Below are 27,038 nucleotides of genomic sequence, written 5' to 3' on the forward strand. Positions count from 1 at the left end.
CAATTTACAGAAGAATTTCAAATTTGTTCGCTTGTTGTAAAAAAAAAAAAAAAAAAAAAAAAAAAAAAAAAAAAAAAAAAACGAAGCACAGGATACACATATAGAATGAAACCAAACTGTCACGCGTACCAAATATATTTTTGGAGCCGAATGGTGTACGTAAAATTCTAGAATCTCCAAATGGGGATCGCTGCAATTAATGGGTTAAACTCACAACCCCCTTAAGACAATGCAAGTCTCTCACTTTCCTCTCTATGCAGCTTCCAAACTTATATATATTTTTAATTGATTTTAATTTTAATATTTTTATAAATAGTTTTAAGTAGCAAATTTTGACAAGTATCATTTTGAAATATCAAAAAATTTAATTATACGGTCTTCCCTAAGAGTTGATTTCATTATTTCGATTATAAAATTTTTTCAAGAAATTTTTACACAAAAAAACAAAAATAGAATGGGAATATTTTTTTAGCACAATCTAATTACAGCTCATTTATAAAACCATACATTCTTTGAATTATTATTAGAATACTGTTACAAAATTTAAATAGTAATGTTATTTGAGCAATGCATTACTTATGAAGCTATTAAGAACTTTTTGAATTAAATGAAAGAAAAAAATCAAATTAGCTTGAGAGTTTTGAATCGAAAGAAGGCTGATCGGCAAATGTATGTTGCCATTATAGAATGATTAGGCTTTCGAAGTTGAAGAAATGGTCAGTGGAGTTTGAACAATTGCTAACTGGAGCTGACAAACATTGCCTACAGTATCGGACAGCATCAAGGTTAGCGAACGTAAGCAAGCCGAGTTATATAAAACCATTCTTTAACGGATGAAAAATTTATAAACACACTAAATTTTTTTTCTAATGGGGATCATTAAATCCGCTCCAATATTTTAAATTTTTTTTGACAAGATTGTTTAACTTATAAAAATATTGATGCTTGCAATCATGGCATTTCAAGGTAATATAAGATAAATAAATGCCTAATTTTTACAAAGGGATTAAATTCAACCGTGCAATTATAATAAAGTTGAACAATTATTCATTGTAGTAATTACGATGAAAAATATGAACACACTATTTGCAACTACATATTTGATATAAATACTAGAAAATAAATTAATACTTTAAAATATTGATTGTAGAATTTCGTATACAATTTCATTATAAATTTCGATAAGATTATTAATTCCTTTATTTTAAATACGTCATTTATATTAAATTATATTACACTCATTTATATTAAATTATATTACACTCATTTATATTAAATAATTCAAAATAACTTCTCAAAAATAATTTTAAATTGTTTACTACGTTTCTATGAAAGCAAAGAATAATCGAAAATCTGCGGCATATCGGATCAGCATTTCGCGGATCCATTAAAAATTTTAACAAGTAATTTTATACCTCCAAATGGCAGCAGATATAAAAATAACGTTCTTTCACTTTGTTGATAACAATTTTTTATCAAAGCTCTGTGATCTGCTTAATCATGGTGAGTAGGCTGTGATCTTATTAGAATTTATTTCATTGCCTGGTTATTTAGAATGTAACTTCTCTTCCAGAAATAGTAAGCTAATGAGTGTGCATAATTTCGTCAGCGATTTCTTCGATTTTTATGCTTGCGAGGACGACTGATAAATATTTCATCGCCTCATCAATCGATCTGATTGCACCTAATAAAATGAAAATAAGAAATGTCTAGCTTGTAAAGCCTCAACACGAGATTTCTTTGTGTTTCGTATAGAGAAAGTTTCTTTTTTCATTTTTAGTAAGATGTTTTATAAAATTAAATCAATTACTACCATATTTACAGTGACTATTTTAGCAAGTGTGTTTCCATTCACACTGAATGAAAATATCACACACTTTTTTACTTTTTCGTATGCGAAATATACAAAGAAAATGTATTGTAATTCTCATAAATTCGAATTCGAGATTTTTATTATTCTTCGTGTTTCACCCCAGAATTATCTTTGTCTGTCCATCTGTGATTACAAGAACTCCAAACAGCTTGGATCTAAAGAAATGAAATTTTGTACGTGATCTTAAGATAAAAATTCGCATATTCTTATCAAATTTCCATTGAAATCTTTTCACATGAAGTATACCTTTCCATTTAACTACAAGTAAAAAAAATAAGAAAATGTTAATTAGTTTTGTAAATAAAATTTGGTACATAGCTTTAGCATCTAAATTGTAGATTCATGTGAAATTCTAATAAAACCCATCAATTTATTGATAGGCTTTATTAAACTATCCATATCTCTGTACATTCGTATGTACATAAACACGATAACTTAAAAACGCAATAATTAATGAAAAGGAATTTCGGTAGGTGATCTTGTTATTAAAATTATAATTCTAAATCAAATTTCCCTTTCAATCGGTTGACAAAAAAATGTCAAATCAGTGTTTGCTTTGTTTTTACTTTTCTACGAAGCACATTCATATGTTACTCGGAATCAGGAAATTAAAATCTCAGTACTTCTGGCGTATACCACTGTGGTGAAAGCTTATAAGCTTAACGCTTAGCGCCATAACGCCTGGCGTTACTCAAATGCTTAAATGGGTATAGGCACCAACAGTTAATAAATCACCACTCAACAGCCATATCGTTCGTCTTCCCTTTGACTCACTGGCGGGAGAGTCTGTGGTGAAAGCTTATAAGCCAGTTAACAGCTACGCTACACGAGCAATTGCTTTTGTATTGTGGTCATGTTACTCGGCTGCAAACCACAAGGTCCCAGGTTCTATCCCCGCTCAATTCAATCCGCTACACCACCAAGAATTCGGGAAATAACCAGGAAGTAAAAAAAGATAAGTATTATACTAGTAAAAAAAATTCGAACAGCAGATTTTGAAGATTCTTTACATATACATTTGAGCTCGTATTACTCGAGTCACGTGTAAAGTGTGAAAAGAAGAAGAAGAATTAAAGTAAAATAACATTCATTTTAATGTAACTTCAAATTTTCTCTGTCACATACATCGCCTAAGATTCACACTTGCATTATCACAGGAATGTATTTTCTACATTATAGTTAAAAGGTAGCAAAAAAAAGAAGCCATCAAATGGATGCCCTAAATTGCAAACAGGAGTAGTTACATGTTTATAATCGTTTAAAAAAATTGAATGCGTTTGCAAATAGGATTCTCCACACATATCCGAAGTAGATAAAATGCTAGATAAAATATAAATAAATGATCAATTTATCATAGCAGTAAATGAGCAATTCATATAATTAGAAATGAGCAATTCATAAATGAGCAATTCATATAATTCATATAATTAGATGTGACTCACAAGAGTGAATCATAGCAGAAAATTTGTTACTTAAAACAAATTCTATTTCAGAATCATTTTTTTTTTTGGTATCGAATGTATGATTTTTGTGATAGTTAAAATCAGCCAAAATTTGAAAATAAAAATTAAATTTGCTAAATTTATTTTAATCGATCTGTAAAAGACGTGATTCACAGCAGTAAATCATAATAGCCAACTTATTACTTTAATTCAGGAGTCAATTAAGGCGTTTCTGTTTGTATTTAGTATGTTATATGATTTTCGTAATAATTAAAATCAATATTACAAGTCAATTCTGTCCAAATTTGAAACAAATTAAATACGTTAAGTCCAAGATTATTAGTTGTAATTTATTACACAGAATTTTGAAATCCAGTACACAAAAAACATTCATCTTGCTTTGTTTACATAAAGTCTACAAAAAGTTGAATCAGGATGCTATCTAAAAAATTCTTTTTCGTAAATCAATATTCAAGTTTTGGGTTTCAAGCAGTTGATCAAATATTCTCTAAAATTTGCACTTTGCTGTGCGGTTCCATGGTGTAATAGTTAGCACTCTGGATTTTTGGCAGTCATTGATATCTTTCTAAAAGAGTCCTTGCGTTTTAAAGCCTAAAATATTACTTTTCAAACAGAAAGTCTGGAAGTAAAAACTATAAAGTGAAAATTATATTGAAATTCAAACTTAAAAGGGCTTAAAAACTGTAAAGTGAATAATTAAAATAAGAAAAAATATATACTGGAATTTAATTAAAATATTTTGCTAAAGGAAAAATTAAATATCTGCTTTTAAAACAGATAAAAACACATAGGTTTTCGTGGCACTGCATTTTGTTATTCATAATTCTGTATTAGGAGCAAGTATTGTAAACGCCAAAAAATGACACAAGATTTTAACATTTGTTCTCGTTTTTAACCCCTCTGACATTCCTGGAATTATCTTTGACTATCATCCTGATTTGTCTCTCTGTGAAAATAACAACTCAAAAATGAATGCAGAGCTAGTGGATTGAAATTTGGTATATCGTCATAGCAAAAAAATGTGGAGATTCGTACCAAATTTTAAATAAAATCCACTCCCCAGAAGTTTGCCTTTCCGAAAGAGTGAAATAAAAACGATAACGACATAACATGAAGAGTTATATAAATAAAATATGGTGCAAGCTTCGGCATCTAAATTTCCAAATTCATATCAGATTTTAATACAATCCATTTCTGTTTTGGTCTAACTAAGTCAGCAAGAATGAACTCCTTAACGTTTTCTCGCACATTCTCTAGTAAAGATGTTATCCAAGAGGACGCCTTGCATACCATTGGAGTACAAGAGATATGTAATATAAACCTTGGCGTGAATTTAGCATTTATACTGAATCTATTCTGTCATCCTTGGCGAGTTATTTGGCGATTAATACCTGGCATGCGGATAATGGTATTCAAAGATTGATTTTGTGTTTTAGACGCGTTTTTTCAACCAATTGAATCAAAAATTTGACGGAAAAACTATACACGTGATAAAAAAAATCACGTACCAAATCTGATATATTTAAGTCGTTCCTTTTCTAAGTTATCAATCCTAAACGTTTCTGAAAGTGCAGACAGACAGATAGTCTATCTTTTGTTTGATTTAGCCCAGAATATGATAGGTATCTACACTATAGATGTTAAGAACTATAGATGTATAGAATTTTATCTATCTAGCTCTCTTCGTTTTGTAGCTGCCGCGTTAATTTATTCTCTAACAGCCGGACAGACAGACTTCATCTGAACGGATTTTCTCAAAATTTGATAGAAATCTTCAAATTTGATTTTAAGCCTCGTTTCGACCGTCTAATTTAAAGCGGTTTTGAGTTATTTTTATTACAGATAGGCAGATAGACAGAGAGATAAGGCCAAAAATTCATTTTTTTTTTATCCTCAGGCAGCTCTAAAATATAAATATTCACCAAAATCTCAAGCTCGAATTTTTCGGCACAATTTATTATCTGTAGTTTGTATACGCAAAAAAAAAAAAAAAAAAAAAAAAAAAAAAAACTTGATAGGTGATCTTGTAATAACAAGTTTATCTGCATATCCTTCTTATTAAAATTGTAATTCTATATCAAATTTCGATTTAGTCGGGCAACTAAAAGATGTCCAAGAATACATATTGTTTATTACGAAGTACAAAATCTTCATATGCAAGATTCTGAAAATATGGATTTCAGCACTCTTGGCGTTTACAGCCTTGTTCGAAGTCTTCAATTTTTTTACTGGGAAAAAGAGAACAACACTTTTACTTAGAAATATGCTAGAAAATTTCGGGGAAACTTCTCCCGCTGGTTATTTTCGAATTCGTAGCTGCATCAATGTAACCTTCACTGATACAAAACATTCCATTGCATTTCACTGATGCCTTCAGAACGGAAAATAACAGCTCCAAAGAATAACTTTGTGATTAATGAGGCATAATCGAAAAGAATTTGTATTTTGTAAGAAAAAGTAACTATTTCTCACACTTGCGCTAATACGAGGAAGTAATTTATTTCGTTAAAGAGCAAGTGCGCTGCGTGTGTTATTATGCGAATGAATGATTATGTTCTGTGAATCATTTGCAAGCATATGTTGCGTTGGAATGGTCGATTTCTCTCTGTGCTTTTTCACTTTGTTCTAGAAAAATCGAATGACACATTATGTATGCAGTAGCTCTAAGAAAGAATTAAACAAAACTCGAATTTATGATGTACCATTTTATAGAAACACATCTGAAATCACCAAGAAAACAATGAAATCTTGAACTGTTATTCTTTGAAGTAAAGCGAATAGATGTTCTGGATTATTTGGACCTCGATTTTTTATTTTTGTTCCGGAAGAAAGTAACAAACTTTAATTTTTATGGCTATAGGCAGTGAACCTTGTGGTGATCTCCTTTTTAAATAAACAAACAGTTTGTTTTCGCATTTCAACTCATTTTTGACAGTCAGTAATAATGTTGAGATAAAAGATTTAGATATTTTTTACACGCTAAATGATTTATATATTTTTTATTTTGGTAATTTTGTGAAATTGTGTATGCTTTTAATTATTTATTAACCAATCGTCTTTGCCAACCAGATGGTTCCCAGGGATTAGTGACCACTAAAAGGTCCAATTCAATATTTTATGCAAATTATTTTTAATAGATATATAATTAATACGATTTTGGAAGACTTAATCTTTTCTGTTCATTTTATTCATCTTTTTATTTTCTGTCAGCTTACCTAAAATTCGTTAAAAAAATTAGATATGTACTGCTATTTTTAAAAATACCAAATGTAACTTCATTTCTAACCTATAACAATATAAAATTTTACATTTTTCTTGATTTTAATAATATATAAATTTAAATTTTTTTACAGATTCTTCTCAGAATCAAGCAAATTAAATACAGAAAAAATATCTTTAAAAAGATAATTTTTTGAATTTTAAAGTAATGTAAAAATTATTTTTGTACAGGAATAGTTCATTAGTTATAGCGAAAAAACACTAAAAGTTTGCTTAATTTTTAGTTAAAATTAAAAAAACACTTGGAGTTGCACATTCCTAATTTCCAAAGCTTATGTGTGCCGGATTTAGTACCTTTAGTTGAAATACTTTAGTATATAAAGTACCGTCACCTACACATACACACACACACATCTATTAATCTAAATTATAAGAAATAATTTATTATGGCATATATTACGAATTATTATTATATACATTATAAATCATATATTTTATTAATTATATTTAAGAAAACTCTTATATTTATCAATATACTAATAAATGAATTAATCTAATAAAGGAGAAAGATATTTGTCCAAATGTACTTGATTGGATTTTAAAGTCATTATATTACTTTATTATTCATTAGAGAATTCGTATTCTTTACAAATGTATTTATTCGGAAAGTAAGCATATCATTTTATAATCGAACTATCTGCGACCTTCTTCAGCGCAGTGACCCTATCCAATTGCCTTGTCGGAAATATGCTACTGGTTTCGATTAAATAACACAATGTTTAGAATTAGTTTTCCTGGGCAAGAAACGGTCCCACCGTTTTATATGTGACGGGATTATATACAGGGTGTTTCATAAATGATGGGAGTAACTTTAAGGGGTGATAGTACACATCAAGACGAGTAATAGTAAATAGGAAACCAAGTGTCCCAAACGTCTTCCGAAGGAGATAGGCGCCATCAAAGTTTAGGGCCCTAAATTTCAAATGATGATAAAAAACGGAAAAATGGATGGATTCATTTGTGGTTTTCGCTAAAATCATTCTTTAAATTAGCATTTTCTTAAAAAAAAAATTTTTAAGACGAAGTTTAAAAAATTCCGATAGAGGGCGCTCTAGACTTTGGAGTACCGAACAACTACTTTTTACCAGTATTTTTTTTATTTTGTTAAATGTTTACTAAAACTTAGACTTTAACTTAAATTTTGAGCGCAAAATTGAAACCATCGGGAGCGGTTAAGTGGCGCAAATTTAACCGCGTTCAGGGGGTTAAATTTTAAACGCTTGTATCTAATGAGCAAAATAATAAATGATGAAGCAAACTTTAATAGGTGATAGTAAAACACCAAAACAAACAACATTCATCAAAGAAATCATAGTCCTAATTTTAACCCGAAGGTGATAGAGGGCGCTGAAAGAGATTTTGTCTCTTAAAACTCACGACCCAATGCTCATGACCTCATGTGCTCACGACCCAATTTGTTGATTGCTATCAAATATTGGATGAAATCCATTCCCAAGAAGTCTATTAGTCTGGCTATTCGATTAGAAATGAACTTGATATTCCAAAACACAAATAATTAGGTAAATAAAATTTGGTACACACATTTAGGACCTAAAATATAAATTCTTCTAAAATTTTGAACCAAATCTTTGAAAGGGTCGACCGTCTGACAGCCTGTACGTTCGCATGCTTATAAACGCTCTAACTCATCATGACTTAGATCAATGAATCTAGGTATGTTATGTGATTATAACTATAGTGCCATGTCAAATTTGGGTTTTATTCGGTCGATAAAAATGCCTTCAAAATACATATTGGCTAGTAAAAAATGTTAAATTATCATCAAAGATCTATAAATTTCGCCAATGAACTGCAAAGACTTTGCTTAGGTCTTTGCAGTTCAAAGGTCCTTAATTTTATACGTATCAAGAGGGTTAAGACCTTAATTGCACGATATGCGAGATTATTTCAAGGAGACCATTCCGAAGCATTGCGATTATGTTTGTCACTCTATTTCTCTGCGAAACTCTTGGTAAATACCCATGATAATATAAAAACTCTTGCATCTGTTTTAAGCAATGCCTAATAGTTCGTTATACGTAATGATTAATTGACAAAACAAATATATTGTGCAAGAAATAATAAGATGCCTAACCTTGATTTATGAAATACATTCTTATTGCAGCAAACATGCGATATACGTCGCCTCATTTCTTTGTGTATTCTGCTACAAACAGTCATGCACACATATACGTACTAGAATACAGGGAGGGGGGGGGAAGAAACATTTCACAGATGTTCGGAGCTTAGTCAGCAAAATGTGAATGTATTTCCTTGTAAATACTTATTATATTATTTGCGTCTTTATATTTCAGAAAAAAAAATATGTCATGTTGATGAGTTATAAGCAAAATATGACAAAGAATGGAAAACAGAATTTGTGATTAATTAAGAAATGTGGAAAAACAAAATATTTTATCGAGATTCATTCTTCTAGTATATGAGCAATACTATTTTAAATTTCACACTATATTGAGCAATAGTATGCATGTTATTTACTCGTGGCATATTTAAGATTGAACAACAAGGCAATAAATCACTGCCACTTGGCAACATTGACAAGTATTTTCATAGAAAATTTTTCCGAAAAAAAAATTATACATATAATTACGCTTTTTACTTTCTTGTGTACGTAGTATAGAGAAAGTATGGTAATCAGCAAAAAAATTCGAACACCAGAGTTTAACAAAACTTTACATTTTCGACCTCACTGAGTTCGAAAAGTACATTTTTCGGAAAATGTTCGTCTGTCTGTCTGTGAAAAAAATAACTCAAAAATGTTTAAACCTAGAAACTTCAGTATACAGTCTTTACACCAAATTTGCCTATTTCAATCCAATTTTGAGTAGAATCCGTTCAAAGGATGTCCATTTGTCCGACTATGAATTAACACGATAATTATAAAATGAAGAAAGCTAGATAGATACGATTCAGTATGTACAATTAATATATGTAGCGTAGACATCTGTCAAAATTCGATCTTATCAAATGGAACTGCGGGTTGACTCTTTGTCTGTACTTTCAGAAACATTCACACGCGATAATTCAAAAACACATTGACTTAAATATATCAAATTAGGTATAGAATTTTATGACTACGGGTGCAGTCAAATCTTTATTTCAATGGATTGAGAAAAACATGTCTAAAGCACACATTCGGTTTTCGGATACTATTAACTGCATGCCAGGAATTAATGCCAAATAATTCATCTAGAATTGCACAATAAAATCAGTAAAAATACTAAATTCGTGTCTGTTATCCATGTTATCTATCTAGTTTTCTTCGTTTTGTAGTTATCATGTTAACTTATATTTGAAAAGACGGACAGACGGACTTCCTCTGAACAGATTTTGCTCGAAATTTGTGTAATAAATAGTAAATTGTGTAATATAAAACAGTGTAAAGACCATAAACCAAATTTCACCCATCAAGCTCATAGCGTTTTGTAGTTATCTTTGTGACAGGCATTCGATTTTCCAAAAATATATATTTCGAACTCAAGGAGTTTTAAAACGTCGAGTTTCATCAAAATTCTTAGTTCGAATTTTTTGACGATTCTTAATTCGATTTTTTATATTAAGTGTACAAAAAAGTAAATATATTAAATAGCCTATTGGAATTATCAGAAGAAAAGTCGAAAGGAGAAAAATAAATTAAAGAAAATTACTATCAAACCTGCAAATATTTCAAATTATTTATTTATCCGGATTTATTAAATGGTAACATTTCATGAGATGTAAAAATTTATTCGAGATTAATATTAGCGGAGGATGTAAAATTTATTAAAAAAGAAAAGAAAATAATTGAAAGAAAAAAAAAACATAGGTTCCACCGAGATTTGAACTCGGATCGCTGGATTCAAAGTCCAGAGTGCTAACCATTACACCATGGAACCTCACTAACAGCTGCTCATCTTACGCTTCCATTTACTTTGTTCCATTTTCTTCACTTTCGAAATGACCCACATAAAGTCATCTGGGATGAAATGAATATTAATAAAGTGTTAAAGCAGCAGAAAGACGTGCTTCACGTACACATTTGTAAAGTTCATCTGCCTTTTGTTTCTTTGCAAAGAAAATAAATACGGCTATTTAAAAAGTAAAAACTTACAATGAAATTACTATACCATTTTCTAAAAGAATAAATACTATAGATAAACCATTCTGGTGTGAAAAGTTTTAATGCTTTATCCCGAGGTGAAAAATTATTCCGATTTGATTGAAATGACAGTATTGTATACAGTTTTTATTAATAAAATGAAATTTTATTATTTTGAAATTTGTAAGTTAGGATAATTGGGACTAATTGTTAAGATTATCTCCAACTTTTATTATGCATTGAATATCATTTCCCTAAATTATCGATCAATAGGAGTTCGGCATCTCAATTTCTTTGCAAATTTTTCGCTATTTTTCTGGCTATGGAAAACTGATTAATAGTTTGTAGAAGTTGTTATACTTAATAACTGCGATATTTTTTCTGCAATAAATTGTTAACTGAGAAATTAAATTAAAAGACTTTCTCATGTACTTAAATAAAAACAAGCAATAACAATTATAGCAAAATCTCTAATTGTAAATTATACAACAAAAGATAAAAATAATGAAAACTTGATTTTTTATTTGAAAACTTAACGAGTGTTTGCAAAACATTTACTGCCATTAAATACTTATAAATTGCAACAAAATAATAAGCTTTTTAAACAATATATATATATATATATGATTCAGACAATATTTTTAATGTAATATTTAGTAAAAAAAATATACCGATATACGATAAAAAAATACCGAATTTTTCTTTTTAAATTACATAAAAATTTTAAAGGCAATTGAAAGAAAATATATTACTATAAGGCATTTTTATTACAATTAATAAAATTTGTAGTTTTCATCATAAATGATATTTTTTACTTTGCAGGTTTTTTTTTTTTTTTTTTTTTTTTACGCGATGCGTTTTTTTTATACTTTGCAATCGCACTGAAATGGAGGTTTGATTTGACGTGCTTAAGACGCCAATTGTGGTTAACTGGTTATTTACTTATTAAGCAAAATTTATGTTATCATAAGTGTCAGTGGTATGGCGCTGTTGAAACAAAAATTGTTTAATTGTGCCACTGTTATGGGTACTTTAAAATGGAATCGAAGTAGTAAAGGAAAAACCAAGGTTTTTCTAATATTCCGAAGAGCCCTAATAATTGACTCGTTTTTTCCACCGTTTTTGCAAACATAGAACATAAAGAAGAAAAAATACTGTAAGCATCTGGAAATTCGATCTAATTTCCTGTTTTATGAGTTCTAAAAACATCTTTGAAATTAAGGCGTATCTATAAAGTGACAATTAATAATATCTATGAAATAACAAATTCAAAAACCCTAAACTTATGAAATTTAGTATGTTGTCTTTACCTCAAAATTGCACATTTATTTCAAACTAGCCGCTTATGGCGACCAGTTTGTTCGCCAAGATTTTTGAGTTTTTAGGATGTTAATTATTAATATAGGATGCATATCTTTAAAAAACATTTCACCTTATAATTCGATAGGACTAAAACACATGAATTCAATTAATATAGTTTACTGAAAATTACAAAGTGCATATTACGAAAGAGGAAATCCTATTACTGATTTAATGATTGCTTGAATATTTTGCTTATATATATATTGCTTATATATATATATTTGCTTATATATATATCACATGCTTGAATATTTTGATGGAGAATTTGAATTCCATCCTAACATTTTAAATCGTTGTTTTGGATAGTGTATAAAATTGAAATAAAAAATATTGTTAAAGTTAAATGAAAAATTGCACGAAAAGGAAATTTATATAATTAAAAAGATATATATATATTTATATATATAAGATAATACAAAATGCATTTTTATAATATAATTGTTTTAAAAGATGTGAATATAAACTTCCTTATACAAGTCATAACGATTCCGGTTAGACGTAATATACAGACACCAAAATTGAAAATTTTTGGAGCGATTTCTAACCAAATATAATCATGATAATTTTTTATGGCATCTTTAAAAACCGTTTGTTAACATTTCTAATATACATCCAGAACTGCAGACTTATATATATTGCTCGATTGGCACGATTTTGGACGTGCTTGGCGAGAAACCGTATATTAATCTTAAGTTTTACCACGCTTACTAATATGGCAACGGTTAAGACTATTTTTGCGCTTGATTAAAGTTTTTGTTTGAAGCCTATTTCTTGATTTATTTTATATCTTCTTTCCTCTGACTGAATGTCCTCTTTAGTGACATGGCAACTATCACTGTAACACTTCTAATAATATTTTGTAGCTCCGTTAATTACATAAATAATGCATTTGATTCAAAATAGCTGGAAATATATTCAATGAATGAAGCAGTCTAAAATTCGTATGATATTTTGTTTATATTTGACTGCTGTCATTCGAGTAGTAATAAGCTCGATTTCCATGCCACGTACGTTAACGTTTTATATATATAGACAATGAGCAAAATCCATCTTCGGAAGATCTGTTGTCGATCCATCGATAAGTATGTGAACAAAATAAAAACACAACGATCAAGATAAATGAAATTCGTTTTCCATCAAAATTCGTTCATCGTTTTTCCATCAAAATAGATGAACAAAATAAAATTTCCCATCATGTTCAAGCAACGGTTGACTATCGAACTATCTGTCTGTGCTTTGAAACAGGTTATCAGTCATTTCTTCTTTGTTCCAGGCAAATGACTGAAAAATAAATAAAAGTTTAGGACATTGTTAATAAAAGTGAGAAATGAATGACATATTTTCTGAAGTGAAATTCTTCGCTTTCCTTCTTTTATTATTTATAAGTTGATTTTCTTTTCAGTGTCAGCGAATTGGCTTTATAGGGGAACTAAATTACAGAAATGAAATTATTGGCTCTTAGTTTATAATTAGATGAAATATTCGCTATTCGTTGACGAAAGAATTAAGTACAAAAATCTTCATTGACAAATAGATAAATAAATTTAATTTTCAAAGTAACATTAAAATTAAATGTATTATACATTTTGTATATATTTTCAAAAAAGTTTCAATTTATCCGAAATAAGTTCTGCATATTTTTATTTTGCATTATAATTTGCGCGATTGACTTTAAAATGGCCTAAATAACATTCTGATATTTAATTAGTGAACAGCTCACAATTTTTGCTCCATTTATGAATTTGTAGCAATATTCATTTACTTTCATTAACGAAATTAAGTTATCGACGTAATATAAAATAGAAGACTTTAAAATGTGTGTATATTCAACACAGACAATTTACCTAAAAAATTAAAAAAAATACTTTAAATTTTTAATTATTAATATTAAATTAAAATTAAAATTTAATCCAAATTTATAAGTGAACAGAAAATTTATAAAATATAAAGACGACTTGTCAATTAACTTTTTTAGTTTTCAGAAAAAAGATAAATCTCAAACTTTACATAAACTGTGGAGAAAAAGTTGACTTATTTTGAATTGAGCAATTTTCAATCCTCTTAGTGTTGGAGAAGAGAAAAAAAACACTATATAAATAACAAAGAAAAAGTGTAAAAACATTTTATATAAATTTATTATTTAAAAAAATGAATACCTTCACTTCTGCTGAACAAAAGCACATCAAATTCCGAAACAATTATGTCTTATTGAAAGGATCAAACAAATTTCTCACTAAACTATTTTGAGTTATAAAAGTTTCTATTAAATTATGATGCTCTTTCAGTTGACAACACCGAAAAACATAAAAACCTGTGAAATACTTCGTCATTTATTTGAGTTGGAAAATTAAAAATTTTGTTAATTTTTCTTCTTATATATACATATAAAATAAACACACAGAAGCGATAACAAGCCCTATTTCTATACCCAACATGCGAAATGGATTCCAAAATGAAACTGGCGCTGGGCGCTTGCATTGTATAAGTGAGTGTGATTGGAGTCCATTGTGAAGAATTTATTGAGTGAAACATTTTCATATTCTATTTTTACTACTGATTACTTCAATTTTGTTCTAGAAAAACATAACTATGATAAAGTGAAAAGTAAATTTTGCATTTGACATTTAGAATAAGCAATCAATAACTATTAAAGATAAAATCATTCATTCCGAAATACATTGGTTCTGAATACAAAATACAAAATTATTTTTCAAAAAGTTGAGCAAGAAAAATAAATTTAGTTAAAACTGATTCCTCAGAGATTTGAACTCGGAGCGTTGGATACTATGTCTAGAGTACTAACCATTACACTATGCACCCTTAGAGATAGAAGGGAATTAACCCATGCATTACCAGTGAAAGGCTTAATTTTACCGCAGGTTCCTACGACATATCTCGTAAATGGCAGTGAATAGGTTAAGCTTCCAATCGAATTCATTGCTTGAATTCTGAAATATTAGCAATGAAAATATAGCTTTTCTAATGCAGTTGTTTTAAATCTTTGAGTATATTGGTACCTAACTCTTTACTTATTAATTCCATTGAATTTTAACCTTTTTCAAACGCTGTGGATATTATTAAATAAAAGAAATATCAAATACTTTTCTATTTCTTATGCCTTTTTACTTTTTAAAATAATATTACTTTCTTAAGGTAACTAAGATAACATTTATTTATTGTTTGCCAACGGAAAGTAAAACCTTCTCGCTTTTGCGCATGCGTTAGGATGGGTTTAATTCGTCAAAATATGAGTGAGAGGAAAGATGAAAGAAGGAAATGTTTACTTTAACAATAAAGTAAACTCGGATGACACGCGAACTGAATTAAAATAAAATAATACAATCACAAACGACACGATACTCACATATGCGTTAAAAAAATTGAACGAAAAAGTATCTAATAGGGCGGAAATCAAGGTCAAAGAATGAAGAAGAATTCCGAAAATGTGCTTATATTTCCCCAGATCACCCCTTAGTGAGATAGAATCGTCGAAAAGTGGTCACCTCAGGATACTGAAGCTAACAGTATTCATTAATGTTATGCTGTTGATACAAACAAATTTCCTGCATTCCGACTTAAGATGCTGTGCATGCTGTTTTGAAAAGAGTTTCACTTATTCCTTCCCTTACATTGTATGCAGTGCATACTATGCATACAGAGAGAAAAGAGAAAAGGAATCAAGAGAATTTTTAAAAAAAATCTTTTATAATCTTACATTGATTCTGGGTACTATACACACCATTCAACCAAGAAAAATTTCCCTTTGGCATAATCCTCAACATGTGATTCAAATTCGTGACAAAAAAAATCAAAAATCAATATTACGCCGCCTATTTGGGATGACAGATTTTTTCATTGTGATAGATTATTTTTCTATCATTTTAATTATAAGAATTACTTATCGTTTATTTCGTTTGCCCTTTTTCTTCTAATGGGCTATGCCTGATACGGTTGATTAAGTATTAAAGGCTTAAGAAGCATATAAAAAAAACAGGTTCCACCGAGATTTGAACTCGGATCGCTGGATTCAAAGTCCAGAGTGCTAACCATTACACCATGGAACCACACAGTAGAACAGGAAATTTTGAGAATTATATTTGTTTGTTCATGTGTTTCGGACTTCTGAATACAAAAACATAGTATTTATTCTAGAGCAGATGTTTGAAAGCTTCAAGCTTTGAGGCTCTAATTTTCCAATTGTTTTTAAGTGCTGGATTCAGTTATAAACAAATGTGAATTAAAGGTTCTGTACAGATTTGAACTCGGATTGATGGATTTACAAACTCAAAGTGTTAGCCATTATAGCATGAAAACATACATGAATATATTCTAAAGATTATGCACATATGTTCATGTGTTCCTACTCGGAACTTGTCTGAGACATAGAAGATTAGCAATGTAAGCATAGCTTGCTCTAATGTAACTATTTTCAAACTTTTAAGGTAGGGAACTAGACTAAAAAGACGATTTATGAATTTTTTTTTATTTAATACTCTTAATGTTTGAACAATGTTTTCCTTTATAAAATCCGTTAGAATTTTGTTTCTATTTTTGGGAAGATACCTTGATTTTTATATTCTTATTTACATGCGTTTTAACACCGTTTTACATTTTTAAATGCTATTTTCTCAAATACAGAATATGATAGAATTTTCTTACTAAAAACTATTAACATAAATTAAACTCTAATGCATATTTTTGATTCAAATTTGGTATAATAATTTCTCAATATGTTCTGCAGTTCCTGAACTAAGGAATAAGTAATCTATCATTTAGAAATATTTTATGGGGGATTCAGTATTTCACAATGTGAAAAAAAAAAATAGAACATTTCGTGTTTTTTATCACCCGAACGTCAATATTTAAAGAATATTTAATAATATAGCTTATTGTTTTAGTTCAGGAACTAGATAATATATTCCTTAAGCTATCTGCACAGTTTTAAGCAAATCTTTAAATAAGCCTTTAAGCTAGAAGATTTTTGCTTTATACCTCTTTTTAACCAAAAAAATGCCCTTTTTTCCAATTTTTGTTTTTAAAAATGGCATTTAACTGGCATATTTTGATTTCGTAGATGTTTTTTTCACTCTTTTTTAAGCAAATATTCAGAAATATAACAGTTTTTGAACCTGTTTAAAAAATTGATCTCGAACGGAGTCACATACTTGATGCATATATTGATACTCAAATTTTTAACAAATTTTAATCACACTTTATCTTTCAATAATTTCTGTTGAAATTTTACTTTCTAAAATACTTTAGTTCTATCAATTAAAAAAAAGCATACCAAAAACCGTTCTTTTTCTTACATGTTTTACTGTTTTTAAGGTAATGTTGTAATGTTAATTAATGTAAATATGTTTGCATTAATCAACATGAGCAGGTTTTATGCATATCGCAACAGAATACAGCAGAAGGGAGGAAGGGAGAAATGAAATCGAGAAACTTGATTATTTTGACCAATCTAAGATTCTGCCTACAATATACATGATCCAACTTACAAAATTTTACATGCTCGACAAATTTGATATTTTATTCGATTTCGGAACAAACAGTTCCGAAGATTGGTTCAGCTAATGCGGGGTATCCGGTCCTTTTAATTTAATACAAATAACAAATTAGATGGGAAGTAATTCTTAAATTCAAAGTAACAGAAATTATCTTGATTTTAAGCATTGTTTTTCGCCTTTTTTTTTCCTAAAGAGATACACCCCGCACAGTTGATTCTGTTAATTAAATATTAAATAAATATTTTTAAAAGTTTAGTAAGGAAAAGAAAAATTACATTAAGAAAAAGAAAGGTTCCACCGAGATTTGAACTCGGATCGCTGGATTCAAAGTCCAGAGTGCTAACCATTACACCATGGAACCACACAGTAGAACGCGAATCCCAAAAGAATGTATATATTTGCTCACGCGTGTTTGGAATTGATGAATATTGAGAAGTAAAAAATAGAATTTATCCAAGTGCAGATGCTTTCAAGCTTCTTGCATCGGAACCCCAACTGTCCAAATCACTGTGTTTCCATCTTCTATTTTAGCGTCTTCCAAAGAAATTTATAATTTTAAGTAATTAATCTTCTCGCCTAGAGAAAAGTAAAAGTTGCTTCTCAGTTATTCCATGGAGCTTCGGAGACCTACTTTATAATGTTACCTATAAATAGGAATACGCTTAATCGCACATGTATTTAGAAGCATTGGATATAAAAAGAGATTTTAAATCATATGCTGTTTTATTCAGAAAAAATTAACAACGCGCAATTTATTGGAATGTTAATCTCTCCCTCTTTCTCTTTCTCTCTTTATATATAAAGCAGAATAACTGTCACAACAAGTGTCCCTCCAAATAATCTGCAGTTTTTTCTTAATCGATAAAATTTAGCACATGTGTTCTTCAAAACGAGACAAACATGAAAATCACGTCTCGAAATCCAAACATTAATAAAAAATTTAATTTAATAAATATAAAGCAAGATTTTAATATTTTCTGTGATATTATGAAAATATTACTCATTAAATTTATTTTTTACAGTACTTTAATATTAAAAAAACAATTTTCTGACAATGCCAATTTAAATGTTGTACGAACTATTCTTCATTTCTTTAATTTTAAATAAATATTTAACAAATATTTATAAGTTGCAGCAAATTTTTTCATTGTTTAATGAAAATCAAATTAGTTTCCTTGTTTAATCAAACGGTTCAATTACATTACGTTTTAAAGTTGTTAAAGTTATGGTCAACAAAGTTATCTTCCGTTAAAAAATTGACTACAATAACTGGAGATTCTCTAACCAGCAGTTTGATGTTTTAAAATAGCTTTTCTCAAACATATTTCTCAATTCTAGTAATAATAATTTTATTTAATGGAGTAATGATTTTTTAAAATTTAATTTAATAATTAATGATTTTTAATTTAATTTAATGAAGTAATTTTTAATTCATTAGCAAAATCTATAAACACCACCAGTTGTGAAAAAATTATTTAATCTTTAAAGTGCATGCCGTGCTTTGAAATAGCCATTGAACTATTTTGTAATAAAAAAATTTAGATCAAAGGTCAAAAATAAAGGAAATCTGCTCGTTGAATTCAAGATCTAAAGTACTAACCATTACACCATGTAATCTCCTAATGGAAAGCTAAAAGCAGTCGTATTTGTTTTTGTATTTCCAAAAGGAATCTGTTACCTAAAACTTCAGTAAAAATGTAATTATGCTTTGGCAATTATGCCGAATTAAGATCTCTAAAAGCCCTTTGGAAATGCAAATCTCTATGCTCCTTTTCCAATCCTACTAACTTCTTGCACCAGCTAATTACGAATAATTAGCTTTTAATTATTAATAATTATCTGGCATAATGTTGCCAGATAATAATTAACCTTTGATAATCTGGCTTTCGTTCTAGTGCAATTATTTTCAATCTTCTACAAGAGTGGCACCCAGAATCTCACAAGTTTTTAGTCTCACTTTCCTTTCCAATAAGTCTTGTTTTATGTTTAAATTCTTGAAACAATTTTGGTACTATTAAATAAAAAATATATAAAGACCTCTCAATTTCTTATATATTTTTACTATTTTCAAGATAATATTCTTTTTGCATTTACTAATATAAAAAAATCCTCTGCATTTCAACATAATGCAGCAAATTTTGAAATTTAAAAAAAAAAATGGAAATGTGAAAAATGGAATTAAACAGCGAGAGAGTTTTTTTTAAATACCTGCTATCCCTTTTGATTTGGGATTCAAGTCATTATATACATGATTCACCTACAAAGGCATTTACATGCTCAAATTTAACTGGTTTTCAGGAGAAGGAGTCCAGAGATTAGTCCGGTTAAACCATGACGTCAGATCTTTTTATTTTAATACAATTAACATTCAGTTACCATAATTTTAAATACTACTTTTCGTCTATTTTTTTTCTTCTTAAGCATACGTTCCATAAAATGGATTAGATTACACACTAATCAAACATTATTAAAAGCTCAGTAAGGAAAAGGGAAATTAGATTTTTAAAAAAAGAAAGGTTCCACCGAGATTTGAACTCGGATCGCTGGATTCAAAGTCCAGAGTGCTAACCATTACACCATGGAACCACACAGAAAAATGCGGTCATTAGAACATATATATGTTTGGTCACGTGTTTAGAACTTGTGAATTCTGGAAAACAAAAACGTAGAATTTGTTCTAGAGCAGATGTTCACAACTTTCTATCATTGGTATTCGAACTTTCCAAATTACGACGCCTCTATCTTCCCTTTTAGCTTCCTTCCAACGAATTTTCTTTTCAGCTAAGTAAAAATAGCTTCTTAGTTATTTCATGTAACTTTGGGTAGCTTATGTATAAGTATGCTTCATAGGACATGTATTTGCAAGCGGTGTGTGTGTGTGTGTGTGTGTGTGTGTGTGTGTGTGTGTGTGTGTGTGTGTGTGTGTGTGTGTGTGTGTGTGTGTGCGTGCGTGCGTGCGTGCGTGTGCGTGTGTGTGTGTGCTACGGTAAATATGATTAATTCGGTAATTATAAATCACCAGTTGTTTATACGCATATACCGTACATATAGTAACCGTATAAAGCAGAGTTCTGCACGTGTATCTTAAACAAATCTACGTTTTTACAGATTCTTAATGAAATTAAATGCTTCTACTCTTCAAAACGACAGAAACTTCAATATCAGTTTTTCAATGTTCACAAATTAATTCAGGTTTTATTTCATTAAATTTAAAGCTATGTTTTAGTATTTTTCTCCTATATCTTTAAAATATATTATTTCACAGAACTCTATTAAAGATTTAAAAAAAATTACTTTATGGCACTCGCTTAAATATTGTATAAATTTCTCCTAATTTTAAAATAGTTGTAAAAAATTATTTCATTTTATAATTTGCAATAATATTTTCATTGTTGTAATAAGGTTGAAACAGGTTGCATAAAGTGTTTTAATCAAATTACTTTTTAAATTTATAAAGCTATGATTAGTAAAGTTTTCTTTCTTTGATAGATAAATTACAGTAACTTCACAACAGATTTTGGGCTGCAGTGGCCGGGCGGTAAGGTGTTGGCCTCGGAACCGGAGGGTTGTAGGTTCGAAACCCGTTTTCATCGAAGTACTGTCATGTAATCGGCTCTGTGTACGTTAAATCCGTCGGGCCCAAATGTCCTCCCGCTAGACTGGAGTGGAAATTTGGAGAGAGGGGTGTCAGCTCAGGTGTCGTCATCGTCCTCTAACCGTGGTTCAGAATTAAGAGGTCCTTCCCAATATAACCCTAGTGTTGCTTTAAAACGGGATATTAATATAACTAAACCAAACTTAAATCAAAACAGACTTTTTTTTTTACCATCGGTTTCATTTTATGTACTTTTTAAAACATGTTTCTCAACCCAAGGTAATTAAAATTAAACTCAAGGTTTTTTTAAAATTTATTTGGAAAGCTTTATGAATTAAAAAAAAAATTTTCGCACATGCTTTAAACTAATACTTTTATAAAGTGATAATGGATGTTTCTGTTTTGATTTATTTTCTAATTATAGATTTTTAGTTTCCTTCCAGTTTCACAATTTTTATAAATCTTGTTTCATTTTTTTCAGACATCTAAACTTTAAAAAAAAGGAAAAGAACTTTAAAAAAGTTATTTTCGCAATGAAGTTATTTGGATAGTTTTTATGGTTTCTGATACGTAAAATAGTGAAATTTATTATTTTTCGGGGTGTTTTCTTTTTTACAATTTTTCTGCCCTCTTATTTGTTTCCGGCTAATTTTGTCTATGCGAAAATCTTTAGCTCAAATCTCTTTATTATAAAATTCATTTTGAAAGTAGACACAAAAAATTGGACTCATTTCCATATAAACTTCAATTTCTTTATAATTTATATTTTCACGTATTCTTAAACAATAAAGATGAAACTTTAAATAGTTATGACTTTCGTATTAGCATACAGGACAGCCGATGTGCCGACTAATCAAACTAACCACAAATTCGGCTGTTTTGTGTTATTTATATTGTTTATATCTTTTTAAATAATTGCATACTTTCATACGTATAGATTACGAAATATAAAAATAAAGCTCAAATTCGTATTACACGAATTTGAAAAATGTACATGAAATTTCAAATTCGTAGTACAAATAAGTATATACAAATTTGCTCTTTATTTTTTCATTTCAGAAATAGTCTCTTCTCATTTTCAATTCACTAAGTTTTTTTAACATTTTTCAATCTTCTTCGTATGTTTTTAATCTTCTTTTTTGTCTCCCTGCTAAGGAGTACCACATGCTAAGAATCATTTTACTTTTAAAATGCATATTTCGTAATTCCTATTAAATTATTTAAAATGTGATTGCTAATAAAGAAAATATAAAGAGAGAAAGCTTCTTCAGGATTTGAATTCAGATAGCTGTATGAAAAAATCCTACACGGTGGCTATTACTGGATTCCCACATCAAGATGCGAATTAAAGATCCTACAAGTTTGTTTATATGTTTCCGACTGAAATTCCTTGACTGAAATCTGAAATATGAGTAATATAAACACAGCCTTTTTTTCTATTGCGCCCTTTTTTAACTTGTAAATATATTGATACCTAACTTTTCACAAAGAGTTTTAGTAGTACATTCTCTTCCAATAATTGCTATTAAATTTTAACTTACTTCAAATAATTTTATTTAAAAAATATCAAGCACCTTTCTGCTTTTATGCATTTTGTTATAGTTTTAAGGCAATATTTTATTTTACATTACCTAATAAGAGCAGATTTTTTTAAAAAATTTCAACAAAATATCAACGAATGGAGGAAAGGAAGGTGGATAATAAAAGGTATTGAATCTAGAGAAAAAAATTATTTACCCCAGTTGATCCGAAATTCTGGGACACTATATACTTTATTGATCTAAGAAAATGAATATACAATACAATATACTTGACATTTAATTCTCATTCGAAACAAAGAAACGAAAATGAACATTACCCGGCCCCTTACCAGGTACATATGATACTTTTATTTTAATTGAATTGATATTTTGTTTCTTTAATTTTAAAAATTAATTTTCCGATTTTTCGTTTCGTGTTTTTTTCTCTATAATAGAACCGCCCACATAGTAAGATGCATTTTTCTCTTCTTTAAATTGCTTAACGTTTTTTTAAAATGTTCAATAAATCACCTAAATATATTTTATAAGAAAAATAAATTTTAATGTTTTTAAAACCTTATCATTTTATTAATGTTCTAAACATTAGAATATTTTATATGAATTGTTTTCTATATTTTTTAATTTTGTTACCAATTAATTCTCAAGCATTATCAGAGTATTCACTGGTATGAAAACAAACTTTAATGAAATGAATGGTTCACTGATAAATTAATAATATAAATACTCAAACCATATATTGTAATAGAGAATACACAGGTGTGCAAAATTTCGATCCTATAAAAAAGAGAGAATGAAAAAATTGATTACCAAAAATTCATTTTAAAAATATGAAAAAATAATAATATTTAAAAATACTGTAAATTGTATCAATATTTAAAATCACCTTAATGGATTCAAAAGGCGGAGCTCTAGACAGGGAAAACGGAAAAAAAAAAAAACATTTATTTCATTGAAACTTTAATAGATGTTTCAAAATGCTCAACATAACCTTGCAAACAGTTTCGATCATGTCTTTTTTTTAGCAATTTCATTTCAATTTAAAATCAAACAATCCTTAACAATCAAACTTTAATCTATCAAACAATCTTTAAGACAACATATATATTTATCATTTTTAAAGGATGAAATTTAATTTTTGCATTAACATCATTTTTTTTCATATTTTACTATCTGGATATCTTTTTTTATATCTTACTTAGTCAGTTAAGAGAGCTGCTAGCTAATTCTTAAAAATACATGTCTTAATTAATTCGTCATTAAACTGTCTAAAATGATGAGCTTGAGAAAAGGAAAATAAAACTCAACAGGTTCCACCGAGATTTGAACTCGGATCGCTGGATTCAGAGTCCAGAGTGCTAACCATTACACCATGGAACCACACAGCAAAGAGCAAACTTAAGAGAATATTTGATCAACTGGTTGAAACCTGAAACTTGAACGCTGATAACGAGAAAGAATTTTTTCGAAAACATCCTGTTTCGACTTTCTGGAGGCTTTACGTAAGAAAAGCAAGACTAATGTTGTGTGTGTATATTGAATGTCAAAATTCTACGTAACAAAATATGGACCGATAATCATAATCTTATCATATTTAACTTTTCCTGAACCTGGATATAACTGACTAGTTAATTATTCAGTATGTTAATGCAAGTTGAAACATCTTAGTTGATACCTTAATTAGAATTTATCAACAAGCTCACTGTAATGACTCATTCCTCTGATTCATATCTGCTATCTAATTAGATCACCACTTCTCAATTATCTTATAACTGTAGATGAGAAAAGTAATCTAATTAAATAGTTTATATGAATCACAATTCTTTTTTCAAATAGAATCAGCGGCATTTAACTTAACTGAAGAAAATTTTCATATATAAATAAAAAAAAATTAATTGATCTAATTTACATGAACTGATCCTTTTAAAGATGTAATGAAATCAGATATACAAAGCTAGAAATAAAACACTTTCCTAGACAAAAGAAAATTAGTGAAAATAAATAAAAATATTAAATACGAGTTCTATCATAAAGATTAATATTATTAATAAATATATTTTTAACTTTTTAAACTTGCAAAGAAATAAGATCTAAGCAGTGTTTGTTTTATTTAATAATTAAATTTATTTAAAATAAAAATAACGAAATTCTTTTTTCCTGCCTTCCATAGCTGTCCCATGTTTTTCTTTTAGACTGAAATAGAAGAAACTATATAGGACGATTTTATATGAGCTGGGTTATGACATTTAAACCAAAAGGTAACCTCTTTCATTTTAATAGTAATAGTAATATATAAAAATTTTAGCTCCATATTTTATAGCAATTTCTATTCGTAGGAAGAATTTTATTAAATAATTTGCTTTCTGTTTTTGTTTATTTTTATATTCATAAATAACATAAAGATACGTTATTTCTTAATAAAACTTAGTACTCTCTTATTTAAATTTATATTCAGTTGAATCATTATATTTTTAACATGAAATACATTGTTAAAAAAGATGAAATTTTATAAAAATACAAAAATAATATAACAAAATTATTCCCATACAATTTTTTTTATATATTTATATATACAAATTGATTTATAAAGATTTTAAAAAGGAAGCATTTAATATCATTTAATGAAATAGTTGGAATAATTATCATAGAAAATGGTTTTCATTTTAAAAAAACGTTTACTATATTTTATTTGTAAAATGTAAACGTCGTAGCAATATAGTAATATTACTATATAATATAGTTTTTTTATAATTGATCTGTATTGAAAAAAGATTACAAGCATTTTTGTAATAAAAAAAAGTTGTTGTTTTTTTAAGCTGTTTTATTGTAACCATTAACTTATATCATTTTAAAATTATTACTTGATATGAATTTTCGAAAAATATATTATATATATTTTTAAAATATTATTCGGAACTTTAACATAGGCCACAGGTTTTTAAAAATGCAAGATAGGAAAAAAAAATGTTTTTTTTTAATATAAAATATTTACACAAAAAATTAATAGCTTTTTGAATGTAGTATTAAAAATATTTTATTTTTAACCATTATAATATTTAGCAGTTTTTAAAGTTTCAGGATATATATTGTTACGGAAATCATCCGGTTAGTTACTATGTAACAAATCGAATAAGCTCGATAATGGATATCGATGTCTTTTTCCAAAAAAATACATGAAGCACAGGTCACAGAAACATAGCAGATATGAATATAAAGAACAGCACCGGCAAAAATCAAAGAAAAACAGAAAAAATCTTTATTGTTGTTGTTCAATTAGCAAACAGAAAATTGCAATTTTAACAACAATAACAACATTATCAACAGCAGCAGGCGTCACCATTTCATATTATAATCAGCACTCCAAAGAAAGAATCCCTCCTCACATGTGCACTTCACGTTTTATAATCTTCTGACAAGGTGCAAAGTGTCACATAGAATTTTCTAGATTTCGATTCATAATAGAGATAATGCCCTTATTCTTGCATTTTCCAGAACCTTCATTTTTTTGTCTCCAAGTTGCCAAATATTCGTCAAGAATCAATGACTCCACATCTATTCAGCATTCATTAACACTATTTATAAATCTCTTCGCTTGTCGATGAGATTAGCATTTTAGGAAAAAAATATCATAGATTCGTAACACTATATATTTAGAGCATCTGTTATGCCCTATCGATACCGCAGCAGCAGAGTTAATTGTTTATCGATGGGGCAAAAAAGGGGGCAGCTTTTCAGAATGAAGAGCTTCTGTGATTCAGCAGAAAGAAAAATTTTAAAAAAATTTTAACGAATAAATCATAAAAATATCATCTCTATTTTATGATAAAAAAACGTTTCGTGTGCTTTGCACGCACTGTAAAGTATCTGAACAAATAAATATTCATTTTCATTAAAAACAAATGGATGTAATCTCTTCGAAACTTCCTTACACACGCTCTAATGTTTATACTTGTGTATTATTAACCGTATGCATTGGCAAACAAAAGTTACTAAAGAGCCTAATAACACGTGGTCTTTGGACATTTGTGTGTGTGTGTGTGTGTGTGTGTGTGTGTGTGTGTGTGTGTGTGTGTGTGTGTGTGTGTGTGTGTGTGTGTGTGTGTGTGTGTGTGTGTGTGTGTGTGTGTGTGATTAATAGTTGGTAGTTGGAATGCCGTTGATATACAAACACCTAATGTATATTTTAGATGCCTTCTTTTCCCACTGCCTAAAACCGAAGTTTTACAAAGAATATAATTAAAGTCACAAAATCATATATTAAATTACATTGATCATTTCATTTTGAATTATTGCGTTTGCATGCATATAAAGTACAGACC

At 28.6% G+C, this 27,038-nt stretch overlaps 1 protein-coding gene and 5 non-coding genes across 6 annotated transcripts in view; 1 reads left to right on the forward strand and 5 right to left on the reverse strand.

Annotated features, from left to right (window-relative positions):
• LOC129972966 (uncharacterized) overlaps nucleotides 1-27,038 on the forward strand; it is a 102,789-nt gene that overhangs the window by 8,967 nt on the left and 66,784 nt on the right. The gene's annotated exons all lie outside the window — the stretch shown is intronic.
• On the reverse strand, nucleotides 10,440-10,511 carry Trnaq-uug (transfer RNA glutamine (anticodon UUG)). The gene has a single exon. It is a non-coding gene; the product is annotated as a tRNA-Gln (tRNA).
• Nucleotides 16,069-16,140, reverse strand: Trnaq-uug (transfer RNA glutamine (anticodon UUG)). Its single transcript has one exon. It is a non-coding gene; the product is annotated as a tRNA-Gln (tRNA).
• On the reverse strand, nucleotides 17,876-17,947 carry Trnaq-uug (transfer RNA glutamine (anticodon UUG)). The gene has a single exon. It is a non-coding gene; the product is annotated as a tRNA-Gln (tRNA).
• Trnaq-uug (transfer RNA glutamine (anticodon UUG)) lies at nucleotides 20,101-20,172 on the reverse strand. Its single transcript has one exon. It is a non-coding gene; the product is annotated as a tRNA-Gln (tRNA).
• Nucleotides 24,028-24,099, reverse strand: Trnaq-cug (transfer RNA glutamine (anticodon CUG)). The gene has a single exon. It is a non-coding gene; the product is annotated as a tRNA-Gln (tRNA).

Source organism: Argiope bruennichi, chromosome 6 (assembly GCF_947563725.1).
Source record: "Argiope bruennichi chromosome 6, qqArgBrue1.1, whole genome shotgun sequence".
NCBI lineage: Eukaryota > Metazoa > Arthropoda > Arachnida > Araneae > Araneidae > Argiope > Argiope bruennichi.